This window comes from Phocoena sinus, chromosome 13, assembly GCF_008692025.1.
Source record: "Phocoena sinus isolate mPhoSin1 chromosome 13, mPhoSin1.pri, whole genome shotgun sequence".
NCBI classification, from domain to species: domain Eukaryota; kingdom Metazoa; phylum Chordata; class Mammalia; order Artiodactyla; family Phocoenidae; genus Phocoena; species Phocoena sinus.
The window spans coordinates 34,251,268-34,265,400 of record NC_045775.1 but is presented as its reverse complement, the minus strand read 5'-3'; the positions used below and the strand labels follow the sequence as shown (position 1 = coordinate 34,265,400).

Genomic DNA, 14,133 nt, shown 5'->3' with positions numbered 1-14,133 from the left:
CGGGTAGAGCTACTTCTCCCACTGAGACTTTTTGTTCCCTGTATAGATGTTCCCAGAATACATTTGCACTGAGAACACTTTATTGCATAGAGGAAAGAACACAGGCTTTGAAGTACAGTAGAGTTAGATTTTAGCTCTGACTTTGCATCTTATTTTAACCTCTGTAAGTTGCAGTTTCCTCATCTGCAAAGTTGGGACAAGAATAAATACTCAACAGGGCTGGTGTGAGGATTCAGTAGATAATGAGCACAAAGCACTGTATTAGCTATCTACTGCTGCATAACAAATTACCCCAAATTTAGTGGCTTAAACCAATAATAAACACTATCTCACACAGTTTCTACGGGTCAGGAATTTGGGAATGGCTTGGCTGAGTGATTCTGGCTTGATGTTTCTTATGAGGTTGCAGTCATCTGAAGGCTTGTTTTAAATTGGAGGCTCTGCTTCCAAGATGGCTGTTGGCAGAAGATTTCAGCTGCTCACTAGTTATTGGTGGGAGGCCTCAGTTCTTCTCCACGTGGACCTCCCCATAGGGCTTCTTGAATGTCTTTACTATATGGCAGCTGATTCTCTCTAGGGTGACTGATACGAGATGGAAGATGCAATAGCCCTTAATGGCCTAGCCTCAGAAGTCACACACCATTTTTTCTATAAATTCTATTAGTTACACATGTCAGTCCTGCTCAGTGTAGAAGGGGAGTACACAAGGACATGAATACCAGGAGGTGAGGATCTTTGGGGGCAGTCCTGGAGGCTGGCTATCGCAAGTACCCAGCCTAATGTTTGTCGAAAGCATATCATATCATAAGGTGGAAACAAAGTATCCACTGACAGACTGATGGATAAAGAAATGTGATATATCTATGTATATATATAAAATGGAATGTTATTCAGCCTTACATATAACATATACATATGATGGAGTATTATACAGTCTTAAAAAAGTAGGAAATCATGCCATCTGAAACAACGTACATGAACCTGAAGGACATTACGCTAAGTAAAATAAGCCAGACGCAGACAAATATTGCGTGATCTCACTTATATGTGGAATCTAAAAATAAAAAAGTTGAACTCATGGTAACAGAGAGTAGAATGGTGGTTACCAGAGGCTAGGGAGTTGGGGAACAGTGGAGATATTGATCAAAGTGTACACACTTTCAGTTATGAGCAAGTTCTGGAAACCTCATGTAAAGCATGGTGACTGTAGTTAATAGTAATGCAGTATATACTTGAAATTTGCTAGGAGAATAAATCTCAAGTGTTCTCACTACACACGCACATAAAATGTTTAAATGTTTATACATTAGCTAGTTTGATTGTGGTAATCATTTCACAATACATACATATATCAAAGCATCACATTGTATACTTTAAATATAGACAATTTTTATTTGTCAAAAATAAATTAAAAAAAAATTTTTAAAAAGCCTATGGTAAGGGTTCAATAAATAGTAGCTGCCATTGTTATTAATTCACACATCTGCATTCTCTACTAGAAAAGAAACCCGTTGAAGGTAGTCACCATGTCTTGACTGTTTGTATCCCAGGTGCCTAGAGTAGTGTCAAGACTATTGGTAGGCCCATACTAAATGCTGGTGGAGAAGACCTGAATGAAGTCTTGGAGAGAGTTTGTCTAGCGGCAGGCTCAGAGTGACTGGAGAGAGTTCACACTCAGATTCTGTAACAGCCATGTACCTGGAATTACCAACCTGTATAGAATCAAGATGAGACGGTTCCTCACACTTTGAAGCTTGAGTACCAAAGACGTTTGATACCTTAGCAGCAGGCAGGGCAGGCGAAGTTCTTATGATGCTCTTTGGAAAAGAGGTCCTGATCAGGAATTTGGTGTGGAGAAATGGCCCATCCCCAAGTGAACCCACTGCTGTTTAATTCCCCAGGCTAAGGCAGACATGGGAACCTCTTGATATTTTTGTCATACTCAAATTCCTATCTTGATGACTCCTGTGTCCTTCAACCAGGCAGAACAATCTCCCTTTCTAGGAGATCTGGTGCACATTTCTTAGCGTTAATTAAAAGGTGCACAGAGAGTTTCACGTCAGAGACCTGCCCTGCATCTCCTGCCCTCCCAGCAGCAGAGTCTGTGAGGTAATTGATGCTCTGGGCAATATTGAGTTTCCAGACATGTAGCTCAAATTGTAAGCCTTGCTCCCATCCCCTGGGCTTGAAAGTGCACCGATTGTCCTTTTTGCACAGACAGAGCCATCTGTCTCTGCTGGTGCTATGTTTGTTTGCCCCATTTTCCAATAAGAAGCCACTCCCACAGGGCTGCACCTCCAGGAGCCTCGGACACAATGACCTGTGGAGGGGCAGGTATCTTTGCAGAGATTTCCCATGTAGATCACATTCCCACTTGCCCGAGGTTCCATTTCTCCCCAGTTCCTTGAATCTCAAACGAGTGGCTTTAATGGGCTCTTTTCTCCCTTCTTTAAGCTACGGTGAGAGTGGCAAGAAGAGGGAAACTCTTTTTCCATTGGAGGGTAAAGAACTTGGTTGCACTGATCAATATGTTGCCCCCAGATAATAAAAAGAAGATTGAGACATGAACATAGACACACCATGGGAGACAGATGGTACTTGCATTACATCTAAATCAAACCAGGTCACTCTATGGGACTCTGAAAGGAAATTAAAAATGCTTATTGATTGAAATAAAAAATTCCATAATTGGGTCTGATATTTCGTATCAGGAACCGCTGTAATCCCAGGCAACTGCACTCGGGAATGACCCCCATCTTGAATGAGCTTCTTTTCATGGTATTCATTTCACTTTCCATTAGGATTTAACCAGAAAGAACATTTTTGGTAGAGAATTGAGAGCATTGAGAAATATGGCCAGTGGGGAGTTGGAGACTCGTGCATATGAGGAATTCTTTGGGTATAGGATCAAGGCAATGTGACTCTGTTGGTTTTCAATTTCCCCCTCTGCGTAGCTGTGGAAAGAATGTGTCATTCCTGGTAGAAAACCCTGCCAAAGTATTTCCTTGGAGATAAAAACATAGACTAAGAGTTTTAAGAAACAATTTGGGGGAGTCAAAAGAATGTTAATGATATGGTTGATTAAATTATAAAAGAAGTTGAAAATAAAATAAGTACTTATGACCAGTTAAAATATTTGAAAAGATACTGAAAGAAAATTTTAAGTTTTCAGAGGAGAACCAGGGATTACAGCAGAGAGAACCCAAAAGGAGACAGCATGGAAACAAAATTGAGGAAGCAGGACTTTTAACCAGTGATTATTAGAAAGACAACAACAACAACAGGTATTGATTCTTTTAAACCAATTATGGTTCTAGGAAAAGGGACCCAAAACCATCCGTCAGTCTTGGGAAGACTGTACTAGGTTGGATAAGCTGTGATGTTTATGGATAGTATCTTATTTCCTCTGTGATTAAAAACACTGTTTTTTGGATCATTGCATTCAGTCAACAATTACTTATTAAGCAGATACTATATGCCACTGCTTGGCATATCGGTATGCAATAAATATATTTTAAAAGTCCTTACAAGTAGGATTGAGCACGTATAATTATTATACCCATTTTATAGGTGAAGGAATTGAAACCCACACGGGTTAAGCACTTGCTGAGTGCTACAGGTAGGAAGCAGTGGGGCATAGATTTGAACCTAGGAAGTCCTGTAAACCACTACATAATACCGCTCTTTGATAAATACACAAGACAGAAAGTGGAAAGCACTCCGTGGGTGATGAAACCAACTGCAGTCAAAGTTCTAACCTCTGGCAAAGGAAGGGAATGGTAGGAGGGGCTCCCTGGAGGGGTAGCATTTGAGTAGTGTCTTAAGTGTCGGTGAGATTTTCTAAGTGAGCACTGGGGAAGCATCTTCAAGATGGAAGGGCTGACATGAACCAGCGCTCAGAATGGAAAAGTGAAAGGTGTATTGGAGACGTTTACGATTCCAGTATGTTGGGACAGCAGTCCTCCATGGTGGCAGCAGGTTAGCTGGAGTGAGTTGGAAGCAGTCAGGAGTAGGGCTTCTCGTACTGTCATGGGCACATGGGTGACCTGGGGGTCTTGGTAAAATGCAGCTTCTGCTCCAGTAGTCTGTGGTACTAGCCCCCGGGCACGCCCAGGCAGCTGGTCTTGGATCACACTGGGCATCTAGGCTCTTGAGGGCCTTGCTTTCCTGGGCCAGGGCTGCACAGATGGATTCTAAGCAGGAAAATCAGGCTTTAGAAAGACATTTGGTGGTAGCGTAGAATGCTCTGGAGGGAGCTTAGGCTTTGGTTTCTTTAGCTCCTAACTTGCAACCCTCAAAGCTCAGAACACTGATTTAGTTGGGGTTCGGGCAGGAAACAGAAACCACCCTGGCTAGTTTTATTTTTTTTGCGGAGCACAAGGCTCAGCGGCCATGGCTCGCGGGCCCAGCCGCTCCGAGGCATGTGCGATCTTCCCAGACTGGGGCACGAACCCGCGTCCCCTGCATCCGCAGGCGGACTCTCAACCACTGCAGCGCACCAGGGCAGCCCCACCCTGCCTCGTTTAACAGGACTAATCTCACCCTTGGCTTCCAATTGTCACTTATTTACCAGAGCTGCCTAGAAACTATTCCTCCTCTCCTTCAGGATTGGACAGAGCTAGGTCTGTCCTATTCTCTAGGGGTCCAAAAAAGGAGATGAGATGTTGGCTTGACCTTGGGTCATCCTTGTGGGCCTGTCCAGGTAAAGGCTGGGTCCTGTCACCCAGCACATTCTGGATCACTTTACCACAACCAGTAGATCTGTTCAGAGAAGGAAAAATGCTGCTAATATCAGCCTGAAGGAAAAACATCAGGAAATTAAATCTGTGGCTTTAAAAAATCCCACATTGCTTTCTGGCTCTGCTCCCTCTCTCAACCTCTCCCTCTTCCTGGGGGCCTCCTTCCGGCCTCCTTCCCTCCCTATCAGGTCCTCCCACCCTCTGTCCCCTCCCCCAGCCTCTCCTTCTCCCTTCCTTCCTTTCTTTCTCATCCCACAAGACCTCCAACTTTCCTTCTTTCTTCTCACTGGGCTTCTCCTTTGTGGCTTCAGGCCTCCCTTCTGGTCTCCAGGCCTCCAGCTTTTCCTCAGCTCCACGGAAGCATCTGTCTGTCTCCTTTTCGCTTCCCATCAGGGAATCCGAAATGTTGAATAGGCCCTTCAGACCAGGCCCTGAAGGGGACTTGGCTGGGGCACCCGGCGAGAGGGGAGGGGTGCCAGGGACCTGCTGGGGCCATACAGAAGCCCATTGATAGGCAGCCCCTCGACACAGATAGCCCAGCCCAACCTCCATGGCTCCAGGCGGAGAAAAGTGTCCCTGGAGGTAGTGGTCAACATCCCGACCATCGTGAATGACCTCAGTGTCTCTGGCTGGTGGGGGGACCTTCGCTCTGTACCCTCCAAATCCTTCAGGACTGTCAGCCCCACCATCGGTGTGAATATATTCATCTTGAAAATAATTTGTCAGTACATCTCCATCAGCAGTGCTGATTTCATTAATTGAAAGAATTAGCTCTTTGTGGCCAATGGAAGAATATGGAGCCAAAGCACACGGAACACTTTTCCCCAGTGACCCAGAGACCCTTGGACGAACTCCTGGGTGCCATGAAAATGGATCGTTTCGCAGAAAGAATATCATTGGATGTTTGTTTAACATCACTCTCGATCCCCCCAAAAAAACCTTCGAATCCTTCTCACATCTGGCTGCTTTTCTTCCTGTACTTTTGTGCAGAGCCAGGGCGGGGAGGAAACTTCATCAGTCCAAAAACAGCCAGCAGCAAAGTGTAAATTAAATGTGCAGAGAAGCCGGGCTCGGGGGAGTCTTACATCCTGGGGGTGGAGGAGTAAGAAGACTGTGTTCTCACCCCTACTCAGTATGGGCAGAACTGTTTCTGGACCCTGCATCTGCCACTAGGAGCTGTGTGACCTTAGGCAAGACACTTAACTCTTTTGGGCCTCGGTTTCCTAACTGGTAAAATGGGGGATAAGCATATCCTCACAGGGCTGTGGGAGGATTAAAGGGGGTAATGCATGTACAGTGCATGGTACAGAGTAGATACTTGATTGATGGTAGCTACAATTATTGTTGCTGGGGCCAAAATTAGAACAGAATTTCAGCTGTCCGTAGGTCTCAGAGACCTGCCTTTGCTAGTCGCATTCAGGGAGACAGATGGGCAGAAGTATATCCAATTGGGGGGGAGACAGATGGACAAAAAAGCATGATCAAGGGGATTGGATGGAAGGACAGGCCAATGGGATGATGGACAGATGGGACATCTCATGGGGAAGGTAGATTTATGACAACTAAAAGGGGATACTTAGAAACGGTTGTCCTGTGGGAGGCACAGATAGATGAGGGTCCATCGGGGGAGACGGAGAGATGACAGGCCGAAGTGGAAGACAGATGGATGGCAATTTCATAGTGGAGTTGGGGGGAGGGTGGGCACCCCTATGACTGGGGAGAACAGATGGACAACATGCTGATGGTGGGGCCTGGGCTTCCTGTTTAGTCTCTATTCCTCAGGCCTGGACATCCCTGAATTCAGAAGAACCCCAGGGGCTCTGTGGGCATTTGAGCAGTGGGGGTGTGTCACATGACCTGAGAAGACACTAAGCACCGGGGTCAGCTGGGCCTCTGTTCCTCCCACAGCCCCTCCCTGGGTGGCCCCGCAGATAAAGGCTCAGTCAGGATGGGAAGGGGAAGAGGTGGGGAGGGGGGAGGGGGGAGGAGGAGAGAGAAAACAGCGTTTTGAAAGAAAAGGGAAATAAAACTGGCTAAAAGTTTTATTTATTTAAAATAAAGGTTCAGTTATGCTCGACTGTAAACATGCCGGCCCATCCCTCGCTCCCTCCCTCTCCTCCTGGCAGAGGGCTTGGACCACACAGCAAGCCGGGGGCAGGAGGCAGAGAGAAGGCCAGAGCAGGCCGCGGGGAGGGGTGGCACTAGGGTACCCCAGGTGTGGGGAGGGGAGAGGGACCTAGGAGCTCAGTGACCTGCTGAGCACAGCTGGGCTCCGCTGGTCCGAGACCCGCTGGCTGTCAGCTCCCAGCCCCCCGGCACACAAACCCCGACTAGTCCCAAAGGCTTTGGCTCCACACGCAGAGGGCAAACAGTGGGCACAGCGATGCGGGTGGCATAGCTGCGCGCGCGGACACACATAGGTGCGCAGGTCTTTCTCTCACCTGCCTCTCTGTTTCTCTGTTTGTCAGAGATAGACGGCAGGGTCCTAGAGGAGGTGGCAGAACTCCAGCCGTGAGTCACATTTTCTTTCTTTCTTTTTTTTTTGCGGTACATGGGCCTCTCACTGCTGTGGCCTCTCCCGTTGCGGAGCACAGGCTCCGGACGCGCAGGCCCAGCAGCCATGGCTCACGGGCCTAGCCGCTCCGCGTCATGAGGGATCTTCCCGGACCGGGGCACGAACCCGTGTCCCCTGCATCGGCAGGTGGACTCTCAACCACTGCGCCACCAGGGAAGCCCCCACATTTTCTTTTTTGAACTCCAAACCCTTACCTGCCTTTTGTCCTCTTTCATTCCGGTTCCACCTGACTTCCTTCCATGGTTTTCAGGGACTGAGTCAGTTTGGGTGGCCTGTGAGAATCTGGGAGCTCCCTGGAGAAGGGAGCAGTGTGGATGGAGAAGAATCTGGAGTCACGACAGGTGTGGGGGGGCCCTGCCTTGCAGATCCTTGATGGAGACCTTGCGGGGGTCGCCGCTGGTGGCGTCACTGGCCGGGGAAGGGCTGTGGTATGCAGCAGGGTCCGAAGGGAACAGGCAGGAAATGTTTGTGATAAGATGCTTCTCCTCTGCAAGCCCCCCCTCATTTCCAGAGGGCTGCAGGATAAGGTCAGGGAGCTGCAGAAGTGCCTGTTGCAAGAGCCAGCCCTCAGGACTGTGGCAGGAAGGGCAGCATTCGCGGGGGCCCCTGGAGCCCAAAGACAGGCAGCGCCTGGGGATAAAAATACCCCTGGGAGCCCAGCCAGGGTTGCCTGCCTTTGGGATCAGAAAGCTCAGTCAGACTTCAGTAAGGCCGCTGGCCTGGCCCCAGGGCGTTTCATGCCCCAGGTTGGTCCCACCGGGGGCCACTCCTCACGGTTAACCAGTAAAGAGGGGAAATGGAAGAGTGCCCTGAGGACCAGGCTAGAAGCTCCTAGAGGGAATCCAACCCAAGAGAGTCTTCTGCTGGGAGTAGGGGCTCAGGGATGCGGTCATGCAGCCGTTTGCGAAGCTTGGTGCTCCCTGGGCTCCTCCTGTCTCCCGTCTGCTCCGGGCCCATTAACTAACTTTGCCATCTGCGGTTGACTTGGCCAGCTCGCAAAGGAGCGGGAAGTGCTGCAAAGGAGCCCGCCACCCACGGGTGCTATTGTACCAGGGGCCCTTCTGAAGGATTAGCAGCTTCTATCTGTCCCTGGGGGCTGCACTGTGAATGCCTGTGTAATGCTAATTTGTGGTTGGCAGGAGATTGATTGGGAAGGAGCTGAACAATGGCAAGAGGAGGCTGAGCTCGCTCCTACTTCAGGAGAACTTGGGTCTGTGTCTTCTAGGAGGAATGTAGCAACAAGGGCACAGAAAGGATGGTTCGAAGAGAGGAAGCCACCATCGGTCAGAGCGGAGTCTGCGGGGCACAAATTCAGGGAACTTTTTTTCATGGGAGTAAGTGACATCCCATCACTTTTGCTGAATTCCATTTGTTGGAAGTGAGTCCCTAGGTCCAGTCCACACTTAAGGGGAAGGGGTTACACAGGAGGCAAGAATCAGTGAGAGCCAGTTGAGAAGCTGCGTGGGACCCTTAGAAAGATCCCAGCAAAGTGGCTGGTTTCTAGTCAGTGCTCAGGAAAATACATTGTTTCTTGGTCTAGTGAAATGGTCTGGGATGCATGGTAGTTTCCCCCCAGTGGCCCTGGCCCCTGCTGTCCCATCTTCAACCCTGTTGGAACTGCTGGGTTTTCCTGGAAGGTCTTCCCTCTCGCACTGTGAGGTTTGTGGCTGTCTTCTCTGGGTGTGGGCTGGCAGACAGGGGACAGATGCTAAGTCATATTCACACTATCTTCCTAACCACCTCTTCATGAACATGTGTGGTCCTGCATTGTGGTCAGTGTACAGATATTTTAATTTCCTGCTCACCTGCTCAGTGGAGGATCCGATTTCTTCTTGCATTTATTTTTTTTTCTCCAGCAGCCTGTGGACAGGTATTTTCTGTCTGACCATCTGGTAGCCATTCACCTTTATGGCGGCTTGAGAAAGGAATTAATTTCACCTGTTTTTTAGGTGTATCTGCCTCCTTTATCACCTCTTAAAATTCTTACAACGTTGGTCCTTCTGGTACCTAGGGGGCTCTTTAGATCCCCTAACTTTGTACAACTGCATCTCCCTCTTCAGGTCAGCTTCTCATGCCTTTCTTTTTGTGCCAAGGGTTTAAACATTCTAGGTAAACTCCTACCTACGTCTGTACCTGTCCCCACCCACCACCCACCGAGAGTGATGGATTCAGCTTAACTAGACCAGACCTAAAGGAATCAGAAAACAATCAACTGAAAGGGAAAATCTGACCCCTGTCCCCATCTTGTCTCTTGACTGATTCCTAAGGCTCTCGGCCTAATTCTGGTGGGTGATTTGGGGACAGCAGTGTGTGGGAAGATAGAGGAAATTCCTGGGCAAGAGTGAGATGGGTGAAGCCTCTTCATCCTGCTTTGGTTTTGTATCCTGTGTCTCAAGGGCCTACCGCCTCCCCTAGGACTCCTAGAAGGTGGAGAAATCATGGATTGGTATCCCATTAACAGATGGGACATCAAGGGCTTCTGTTCAGGAGTCTTAGCTCAGCCAATCACGCTCTGTTGTATTTTTTGTCGGAAGGAGCACTGGGAAGGCAGGGGGCTCTCTGACCATAGGATACAAACACTTATGATAAGCGTCAGAATATGCTTTTCCTGAAAATGGTGCTGCATGGAGTGAATGACTAATAACCTAGTCAGGATGAAGCCAACTATCTTCTAGGATTTTAAAACTTCTCCCAACATCACTCACATACTAGTTTCTAATTGGTTAATTGACGTGGTCACCATTTCTAGGACCTGTTGCTCTCATGGTCAAGAGTATGCATTCTGGTCAGATGGGCCTTGGTTTGAATCCCAGTTCCTTCACTTACTAGCTATGTGACCTTGCTCGCCTCTCAAAGTCTTAGTTTTCTCATCTGTAAAATGGGCATGTGATGGTTTCTATTCTCACAGGGTTGTTATGAGGATTACATACAGTAACACATGTAGGAGACTACATAGCATAGAGCGCCTGGCATACAGGAAGCACTCAAAGTCTATTATCAGTTTTATTATCTTGGCCCCCAGGACTTTCCAACAGTTGAAGCCTCCGTTTTTGGAACTTACCATCTCTGTTATATGTCTTACTTGATGGGGACTGTCTCTTTCCCCACCCCTCCCTTGAAGGTTGAGCATCTGATGACCCTTACATCTGTCTCTCTCCTGGACATTCTGTCTCTGGGACCTCGACTCCCCTCCATGCAACCCTTGCCCCACACTCCTTCCAGTGTGTGAATCAGACTCCAAGTCCTGTCAGCTTATCACTGTGAAGTGTCCCCTTGGGGCTGAGGGACAGTCTGGCTGGGAGGTCTCCCTCCTTATCATTGATGACCTTGTCGTGAACCTTACTGAGGCACTGAGGAGAAATGTAAAAAGTTCAGACAACTTGTTAGTTGTCAACCTGCTCACCCCCCACCCGAAACTTAATGGAATTTAACGCACTTCCTAAAACACAGAAGTCAGTCAAAACCCTTTTTGTCTGGAGACGTAGAGTGAACCTTTCACGTGGCTGGGGAGCTGTGCTGAAGAAACCGCCCAGGAGGCCGGATGGGATGTCTGTGGTGGGTCGGATCTCTCAGTGTGAGAAGAGGTTAGATAGAGGGGACAGGGAAGCATCCGTGTGGCCCGAGGCTCCACGGTGATCCCAGGCCGTATCCACGGCCGCTCCAGGCCAGAGGCCTCCTTCATTTCTACAGGAACCCTGGCAAAGCAGTGCTGCCCCGCAAAACTAGTCTGTCTCCTTTGGAAACTGGCACACTGGTTTCCATAGCAACAGGACTCCCCAGCTCTGTCCTCTGAACCCCATCTCAGAATCTTTTTGGCATGGATATCAAGGGGTGGTAGTCTTTTCAGAGAGGATGAATCATCCCCATACTTGATCCAAAGGGAATTGGGCTTTCTAAGCCCACGGCTCTCATGTGATGTAAACAGTGGAGCTGAAGGCTGGGGTGTCAGGGTGTAGGGAGCTTGACGCTGCTCAGGAAAACAGGGATGCTGAGTCAGCTGATGGAGGCAGATTTCGATGAGCGTTGCGAATTATCGGTTTGGCATGGAACACGAAGTGGCTTTGTACCGAATCACTGGGGGACAGGGCTGGCACCAGCAGGAACCTCAGCTGGCTTAGGTGGAGTGGTAGTGACTGTGAGCTCCTTCTCAGAGACCTGGACAGCTTGTGTTACAAAATCCTCCCGAGAAGGATGAAACTCATAAGCTGTCCCCTAAAGTGGGGTAGGAGGCTCTTTCATTTGTCTCAGTGACTACTGTCCTGTCCGTCAGGGTGGATAAAGCCTGTTGCTCAGATGGGACAAGGGGAGTGAGGGTCTGGGGGTGGGAGAGTGAACTTCAGGTGGGTAGGAATGAAATGTCTTCAGTTGGAGTGAAGATACTTTTCCTTTCTGATTATCCCAGAAGAGGACCCAGTTGACTGTGGGGTGGATGATAGTGGCACTTCCTATGAAGGCTGGTGTAGTGGGAAGAGAATAGTGCTGGTGAGCTCTGCAAGCTCGTTAGTTACCGGAGGAGCTGAAACTTACTTGGGGGAAGCTGATCACCCATATGGGTCTAATTTTCACCTGGGTTATTTCCCTGTTTCTTTTAGTACTTTTAACAAATAAAGGGAGAAGGATGAACAGATCTCCGCAGTTTTCATACTAGAAGATCCTGTTAATCTCTTCGTGATTTGAATAGGTGGTTGAGATTCCTGATTTCCGTAATTATCTGTGCCTGGAGATGTATACAGGAAAGGATCACCGGAGGAGACTGGAAACACGGTGCCCAGGAGTGGGGAGTGTACCTCAGGGGCCAGGGAAAGAACTTCCTTCTGACAGCCGGACACAGCCTTCTGTGTGGGTGAGAGGGGAAATAATCCCTTTTATCCTGGCTTTGGTTTGCTTAATTACCTCTTTAGCAGTACTGCACATGGCTGCAACAGGTGTCAGGCTTCGTGACGCAGGTGCCAAGAGCTGGCCAAGATCCTTGCTCATTCCTGACCTGTATGGTTGGGTCTTCGGCACCGTGAGGTCTTGCTCCCAATTGCAGTCCCTTGTCCTGGGGATGAGAGATAAGGTATCGTGTTCAGTTCTGAGAAAAGACTGGAAGGGCAGTTTCTCCTTCTGAATTGAAAAAAAAATCTCCAGTGGAAGAACTGGGGTGGGAGGATGGGCGCAGGGGATGGAGACCAAGGGAATTTGTCATTGCTTTGGAAAATTGTCCTGTGCATTTGCAAGTCACAGGAAGTTAGCAGAGAAGAAACAGCTGGGTTCTTTTCATCACCTTAGACCGCGTATTATCTTGAGATAATATGTACTACACTACACTTTGAGAGAGTGTAGAAACCTGGGAAGTGCACGATAGTGGGAGTTGGGACACTGGGATTTTAGACTGCCCCTGGCCAGTTGTGGACCCCTGGGGTAGCGGCTGGGGCTCTCTGGATCTCTCCAGTTTTCTCCTCCATTGGTGTGGGCAGGGAGGGTTGGTGGACCGGGATGAGGTAGTCTCCAGCCTATGACTCACTGGCCCACAGCATGACCACATCTCAAACCCGGAACCAAAGACGCTGATTGCTCTCAGCGGCCTGCACTCTCCCCTCCCCGGCCTCCCCAGCGGGTTATCATGCTGACTCAAGGAACACAACCCCCATCTGGATGCAGTCCAAACGCCAGATGTGCCCCCCGATTAGTGTCGGTCTGGGGAATGTTTCCACGACTGAAAGGTCAGTGTCGGCTGGAAGTGCCCAGAGTGGGCGTCTGCCCCCCACCCATGTCAGCTGCAAGGGCTGAGCCTTGCATTATCTCACTGGCCCGGGAACTCAGCTGGGGCGGCATGGGGGCGGGGGCCAGCCAAGTTCAGAAGGGCCTTGTTTTACTCGCCTTCCTTCTCTGATTTTCCACTTGGAAGAGACTCCAGGGGTGTGCAAAGAGGGAAGTCCTGCTGGTGTGTAACTGAAAACACTTTGTTCTCCTTTAGATCTGCAATGGGCTCCTGTCTATTCTGATTTTCTTATGGCAGCCGTCACCTCCACTATGGAAAGAAAAATGAACGGTAATGTTGTGATGGGCCGGGCTGCCATGTTTTAGCCTATTTACAGGTCATGTTAAGTATCGCTTCTACACTTCAGATGGGCTTTCATGTTTAATTTCATTCGGGTAGGGCTATGCTCGGCTTTCCTCTAGGTAGCAATGAAAATTAAACACGATTGAGTTTGATGTGTACCTTATTGATTCCAGACCCATTTCAGTAGACTGTGACACTTCAGCGACCTGCAAATTCTACACATTAGAGTTCAGATTTTACACAAACGCTGTACACCCAAGACGTGGACTGGGCGTTTCTACCAGCAACACCCAACTCCCGACAAAAGACACAGGCTCTGTCAGAAGAAGAAAACTACTAATGAAGATGCATTCCAGATGATATTTTGGATCATCCCCTAGGAAAAAAAATGATTTATGAATAATTTCATGGCAATCACACCAAAAAAAGAGAGTAATAATTTCCTCAATTCCACGTCGTCCTTTTTGGTTCCTCCGTAAGCGACTTCTTGTCCCACAGTTGCCACAATTTCATTTCAAAAGGATGAGGAAGGAGAGGGGAGAGGTTGTGTGTTAACCTGGCTTGGGAACTACCAAGTAATGATAGCTGCTCAGCACCTTGGATTGATTGCGTCTTGTCAAAGCGCAGAGTTTCTCTTCTTTGGGTGTGACTGTGAGGGTGAAGCGCACTCATCTGTGGCCCACGGCTCCTCTAGCAGAGGCATCCTTAGAGAAGGCCACTTGAGCAAAAGGAACAATTGGTAACAGAGCAAGCCTGGCTGGGCCGGTTCTGAC

General features: G+C 48.7%; 1 long non-coding RNA gene across 1 annotated transcript; it reads left to right on the top strand.

Moving 5' to 3' along the window:
* Positions 1–12,886: 12,886 nt before the first annotated feature.
* On the top strand, positions 12,887–13,706 carry LOC116764512. The gene is made up of 3 exons (XR_004352915.1): positions 12,887–13,019; positions 13,274–13,348; positions 13,534–13,706. It is a non-coding gene; the product is annotated as an uncharacterized LOC116764512 (long non-coding RNA).
* The last annotated feature ends 427 nt before the right edge of the window (positions 13,707–14,133 follow it).